Source organism: Alexandromys fortis, unplaced genomic scaffold (assembly GCF_014885135.2).
Source record: "Alexandromys fortis isolate MF-2015 unplaced genomic scaffold, M_Fortis_MF-2015_v1.1 scaffold_84, whole genome shotgun sequence".
Taxonomy (NCBI): Eukaryota; Metazoa; Chordata; class Mammalia; order Rodentia; family Cricetidae; genus Alexandromys; species Alexandromys fortis.
The window spans coordinates 408379-415132 of NW_026068017.1; positions in this window are offsets into that span (position 1 = coordinate 408379).

Genomic DNA, 6754 nt, shown 5'->3' on the forward strand with positions numbered 1-6754 from the left:
CAACAAATTGTGCTGGCAAAACTGGATTTCAATCTGTACAAAAATGAAAATAGATCCATGTCTGTCACCATGCACAAAACTCAAGTCCAAGTGGATTAAAGACCTCAATATCAGTCTGAACACACTGAACCTGATAGGAGAGAAAGTGGGAACTACACTACAACAAGTGGGCACAGGAGACCGCTTCCTACGTATAACATCAGCAGCACAGACAGTAAGGGCCTCATTGAATAAATGGGACCTCATGAGANTTCAGACTTTACATTTAGTAACTCTAATTCTGCTGAACTGTGAATCATACTTTGATAGATTAATCATATAGCTTGCTTTTAAAAATATAGATTTTCACTCTGTCACCTAATAATTGTGATTATAATCTCTTCAAGGGGATTACCTGAGTCTTTTTAAATTCCTTGAATATTGTTGCCGTAAGAACCAGCCTCCAGCAGCTCAGGAGTTGAGGAGAATTCAACAGAGTTAGTGGGCTAATCACTCAACCTGACTTTTCTATCTGCAGAAGTAAATTTAATTCTCTGGGGCCAGAAAAGGGGAGCTAAAACTAACTCTCTCTGGGCAAAAAAAAAAAAAAAAAAAGCAGGAAACACACACACACTTCCAACATGTCAGGATCTCAGTTAGGGTGCTGAGGAATGGCAGGCCTTCAGTGGGTCAGAGAAACAAAAGAGGAAATGCAGAACAGGTGAGCTACTGGACAGACAAACAGACACATGAGGACTTTTCTGAGTGCCAAAGCTGAGCTCTTCATTTTATTATTCTTACTGTTGCTATTCTGCTCAATTTTTTTCTGTTTTCCTGCCCTGATTTTTCTTCTGTCTCTCTTCTAACTTTATTTTATCCCTTACAGTTTAGATATCCTATCAAAATTCTTCAAGCAGTATAAAAAATTACAATATCACATTCTATTTTTCAATTTAATTATTATAATAAATACAAGTAAAACATTGCCTGTTTTCCATATCTCATACATAATTAAACATTTTATGTATTACAGGTGAAAAACCAGTTGTTCCAAGAACCCTCATACATTAATACCCAAGCAAGTAGTTATAGATTAACAGAGTATAAGAGAGAAAGGTATTTTTCACAGCCAGTTCTTTAATGACAGGCTGAGTTTTGTAGTTACAAAGGACCAATAATTTTAGTTTATCTCAATAGGTATCTTATTTAAAAATCTTAAAAGAATCACCAATCTAAACTTTTATATATTAAAAAGAATCAGTCTTCTTTCTTTAAATCCTCAGGGTGCATACCTGTTCATCAACAGTTTTTTTTTAATATAACAGGAAGCTCAGGGAAGAAATGAACACAAGGAATTAATCATCACTCTCAATCTCTAGCCCATACTAGTAAGAAAAGTACATCAGCCAGCAATTGTCAGGTTACCTGCTCCCTGACCTCAATGAGTCCCTTGCTCAGCTATTGAAAGTATGTTCTTCTAAACTTTAAATTGATTTCCAAAGTTTTCTACCTCAAAGGTACTAACAAAAACATCTTAACCTAATATTAAGCCATACTTAAAGCTTTGTTTTAGCTATGATGCACACCAAAACTCATGAACACATCTCTCAATATTAAGATTTCAGAAAAAAAAAACCTTGAGCTAAGCTTAGCTTCTGGGACACAATTGATTTTTTTCATCATTAACCTAAGCCACAGTCCATACAGCTCCTCAGGAGAAACTAGTTGTGTAACATTACATTGTCCTTATTTTCTATCCTAGGCAGCCCCTGCTTTCTCAGAGGTGTGGGCAACACCATATCTTGCTTTTACCTATATTAGTTTTCCCATTAAGCTAAGCTCTATCATAATCCATTACTATATTTATTAAAGACCTCCAGTCATCAAAATCCTACTAACACTATTATTGTATAAAATCATTGTTTCAGTTAAACAGTACAGCTTAGGAGGAAATCGTCTTCATAATAATTCACAAGTAAAATAGGATATTTTGATGAAATAATCATACTATATTAAAGGCAATGTAGATCTCTCTACACCCACTCACACCATGCCAGATACCAGAGACAAAAGGTAATAGCAAACGTGCAAAGACACAGCAGGGGCAAGAGCCACACTGGAACTGAGGCTCTCGGGCCTTACCTATCCGAGATTCACCCATCAGTGCCTTGCAAGCTGGTGCACCTGAAATCAATTGCCACCTGCTGTTCCTCTGACACAGTCACTGGCACTTGAATAATCAAATACATAACAAGAACATCTGTATAAAATGTGTACCTCACAGGAACATCACTATATTGAGATGATATAATCTTATGATAACACATTGCATAATAATACTAATGAATGCTATACTAAACATAGTATATGTGACAAAATCTAATCAGAACATCTCTACAATATGGAAAACACATTGGGAGGCACAGAGATTGAAGTATATCTGAAAAAATGTCTTGCAGAATATCATGAGATCATAGGAGCACCGGACTGAAATCTCAAGGTCCAGATCAGGAGCAGAAGGAGAGTGAGCACGAGCAAGGAACTCAGGACCGCGAGGGGTGCACCCACACACTGAGACAATGGGGATGTTCTATCGGGAACTCACCAAGGCCAACTGGCCTGGGTCTGAAAAAGCCTGGGTTAAAACAGGTCTCACTGAACATAGCGGACAATGAGGACTACTGAGACCTCAAGAACAATGGCAATGGGTTTTTGATCCTACTGCACGTATTGGCTTTGTGGGAGCCTAGGCAGTTTGGATGCTCACCTTACTAGACCTGGATGGAGGAGGGTGGTCCTTGGACTTCCCACAGGGCAGAGAACCCTGATTGCTCTTTGGGCTGACGAGGGAGGGGGACTTGATTGGGGGAGGGGGAGGGAAAGGGGAGGGGGAGGTGGGGAAGAGACAGAAATCTTTAATAAATTAAAAATAAATAAAAAAAAGAAAGGAGAAAAAAAAGAATATCATGAGACATGGGAGATTAAGACCTTCCAGTTAGGGACATAAAGGTTCATTCAACTTCCTGCCAACTTACCCAGAATGTCTCAGGGTGACTCCATGGCCTTGATCCAAGATCCTGTTCCCATTTATTCAGTATAGGCATACGAAAAACATCCTCTGTAGTCATCACCTTTGTCTCTACCATCCCTGCTCACATTCCTCATTCTGTTCATCCCTGGGACTAAGGGGCTCTGCATCCCAGAGGAGTCTACATCCTGGAGGAACTCATTAAATAAGACAAAATAATTATTCAAGACCTATCTAAGACAAATTGTCTTGGAAGCTTGTAACAGTGACTGATTAGTCACTGATCATGTGTGACTGTACTTTGGGGGCCAAGGGGATAGAGAGCAGCTCACTGAGAGATGCTTAATCATTGTCTGTCTAGGGAATCAGCAGGGTATTGTATGTGGGGAGAATAGTTTGATTTTTAAAGGTAGCTGGAGGGACAGCCGTGGGTCCTGGGAATCGAACTCTTATATTTTTGGTTGTGAGCCTAGCCTTTAACGGCTGAGCCATCCCTCCAGGCCAGGAGAATAGTTTGAGTAGCCTTAATATAAGCAGAGGCCTTACTATGAAGACTCTAAAATATCTTCAAAGTATTAAAGCTTAGGCTTTATCATGTGAACAAAAAACTATCAGTGATCTTTGAATACCAAAAAATATTTCATAAATATTTCAATGGTAGCTGAATCTTTCACTACAACTAAATTCCCCATACACATATTCCAGATAAGAGAGAAATCAACTACAAGGACCAAACATTTAAAGACACACAGGAAGGACAGGAATAAGAGAAAAGAGAGACGCTACCACATCATGTTCAATTCTTCCTCCAGCCAAAATAGAAAAGGAAAATGGATTTGTATCTTATTCAGTTACTTCTTGCTCCTAACTTCTCTAAGAAAACTTGAGTGCAGCCCCCACCATCATCCTAACCAATCTTCTTATATCTTGAATACCTTCCTAGTATCGGCTTTTCCATTTGAGCATGTTGGCAGTTTGAATGTATTTGGCCCCATAAGCTCATAGAAAGTGTGATGTGTGAGCTTGTTGAAGGAAGTGTGGTCTTGATGGAGGAAACTGAATGACACACACCTTAAACCAGCCCTTCAGACTGGAGGAGACACCTTTAATCTGGGCCACACCTGTTGGGAATGTGTTGCTGTGAGGACAGGCTTTTAGGTCTTTTTCTTAAATTTCACTCAGTGAAACAGTCAGTGGACGTGCTGAGTCAATATGTAAAACTCTCAATTCCAGCACCAAGACTGCCTGCCTACCACCGTGCTCCCCAACATGATGAACTGAACCTCTAAGCTGTAAGTGAGCCCCCTCAATTAAATGTCTTCTTTGTAAGAGTTGTCGTAGTCATGGTGTCTCTTCACAGGAATAAAAATTCAAAGTAAGACAATCATGAGATTACAGTTGATATTTGTAATATTCTGTTCTATTCTTATACTGTGTTCCCTTTTCATCATTTTAACTAGATTTGGCCTTCGTTCTTCAGAAATATGGATCTTAATAGTATTGCCTTCGTTGGATTTCTAGAATAGCTAGCTGCCTTTGATTTGTTGACACAAAAAAGATCCTACAGCTGGCTTTATTCTCTTAGTAATTACACTTCCATTTCTCTGGTTCTTTTAGTTGTGAACTGTCATTGCATTGTCTGTAGTACAATAGTTTACCCATTAACCTGACAAAGAACATCTCAGTTGCTCCAAGTTGGGGCGGTTATGAATGAAGCTTATATAAATAAAGTTTCTGGAAATTAGACATGATCTTTTTCTTCATTTTGTACAAAAATGAATTTTTCCATGTTACCTATGATTAAATTACCTCAAGCAGTATAGCAATTTGTCTTTTGACTCAGAGACTTAAAGAGCCCCCAACTTGCTGACTAGCAATCGCACTGTCTACTAAAATAGAGCCAGTGAGGCATCTGTTTAGAAATGGTCATTTCTTTGAAATGTTATCAAATATGTTTATGTAGTGTCATATTCTCATCTTTCCTCTCTTAATCCATAATAACCTATGGCAGGAAATTCTGCAGACTTCGACTTTCCCCATGTAGAGCAGTGGTTCTCAGCCATCCTATTGCTGTGATCTTTTAATGCAGTTCATGTTGTGGTGACCCCCAACCATAAAATTATTTTCATTACTACTTCATAACTGTAATTTTGCTACTGCTATGAATCATAGCATAAATATTTTTGGATATAGAGGTTTGTCAAGGGAGTCATAACCCACGAGGTTGAGAACCAATGATGTAGTCTGGCAGGGTTACCTTGGGCCTATTTTCCCTGTTTCATGTATCCTACTATTGGGCTCCTCTGGTTCCATGAACTGATTAGACACATTCAGAACCTGAAACTGTAAGGGAATTATGCCTAACTGGTTCACCCTTAAACATCTGTGTTAGACACCAATGTGTAAGTCACTCTTAGTGGTGGTCAAATAAGTTGCTCTATAATTTGGTCTCCCTTTTCCCTACTTAATGCATACCATCTCTCATTTCTCCCAACAAGATAAAGCTCTCTGATAATGCATTTGGACTGGAAGTAAGACTTTTCTCAGTATATGTTTTTAAGTTTCATAGACAGGGCAGAATGAAGCATTTCAGACTGAGAAATGCCTCACAAGTTATTATGGCACTCATGGAGAAAATAAAATTGCTTAGAGATTGGACTTTTTCCTGTTGCTAAAACATTTTAGGAGGCATTATACCACACTACTTTGTGTAACTTCCATCCTATAAACCAAGGAAAGAGATCACCTGGAATATGACTGAAGACTCCATCCAAAAAGCAAGGACAGAAAGGAAGAAAAGTGGAATGGCATGACACATAGACGAGAAGGGAATGCAATGGACCAAAGAGAAGCCCAGAGGGGGTTGTGCCATCAATATTGAATGATAATGAAAACTAAAGCTGAACTAGGCAGACTTCTTTCAAATCCTAGTTAAAATTTTCCTGAATTTTAACCAAAAGATGGTATAGGAGGATCTTCTTTCTACATGTTGTTTTCATTGGTTAAATAAAGAGACTGCCTTGGCCTTTTGATAGGAAAGCAGCTGAGATAGGCAGAGTAGACAGAACAGAATGCTGGGAGAAAGGAGGCAGAGGCAGAGAGTCACCGCCATGAAGCTGCCAGATCAGACATGCTAAATCTTACCCTGTAAGCCACGACCTCAAGGTTCTACACAGATTATTAGAAATGGGTTGAATAAAGATGTAATAATTAGCCAAGAAGAGGCTAGAGCTAATGGGCCAGGCAGCAATTTAATTAATACAATTTCTGTGTGGTTTTTTGGTGGGCTAAGCTAGCCAGGTAGCAGGACAGGGCCCGCAACCACTCTCCTCACTACAAAAAGATGGAATGGAATACCATAGGCTTAATTCTATAAATCAACCCAAGAGTACATGGACAGCACAAAGTGGATTCCACAGGTGTTTTGGTTTTTTCTTGTTGTTGGTGGTGGAGGTGGTAATTGTTTTGGTTTTTTGAGTCAGAGTTTCTCTGTGTAGCTTTGGAACCTGTCTTGGAACTCACTCTGTAGACCAGGCTGGCCTTGAACTCGCAGAGATCTGCCAGCCTCTGCCTCCCAAGGGATTAAAGGCTTGTGCCACCACCACCTGGAAGTCCATGCGTTTTTAACAGAAAAGGACACTAAGTTGGGTGGACATGGAGATTCCTCAGAAATGAATGAATACGATCAAAATACAATATATGAAATTCTCAGCAAATAAAAATATTGTCTAAATAAAAAGTAATTAA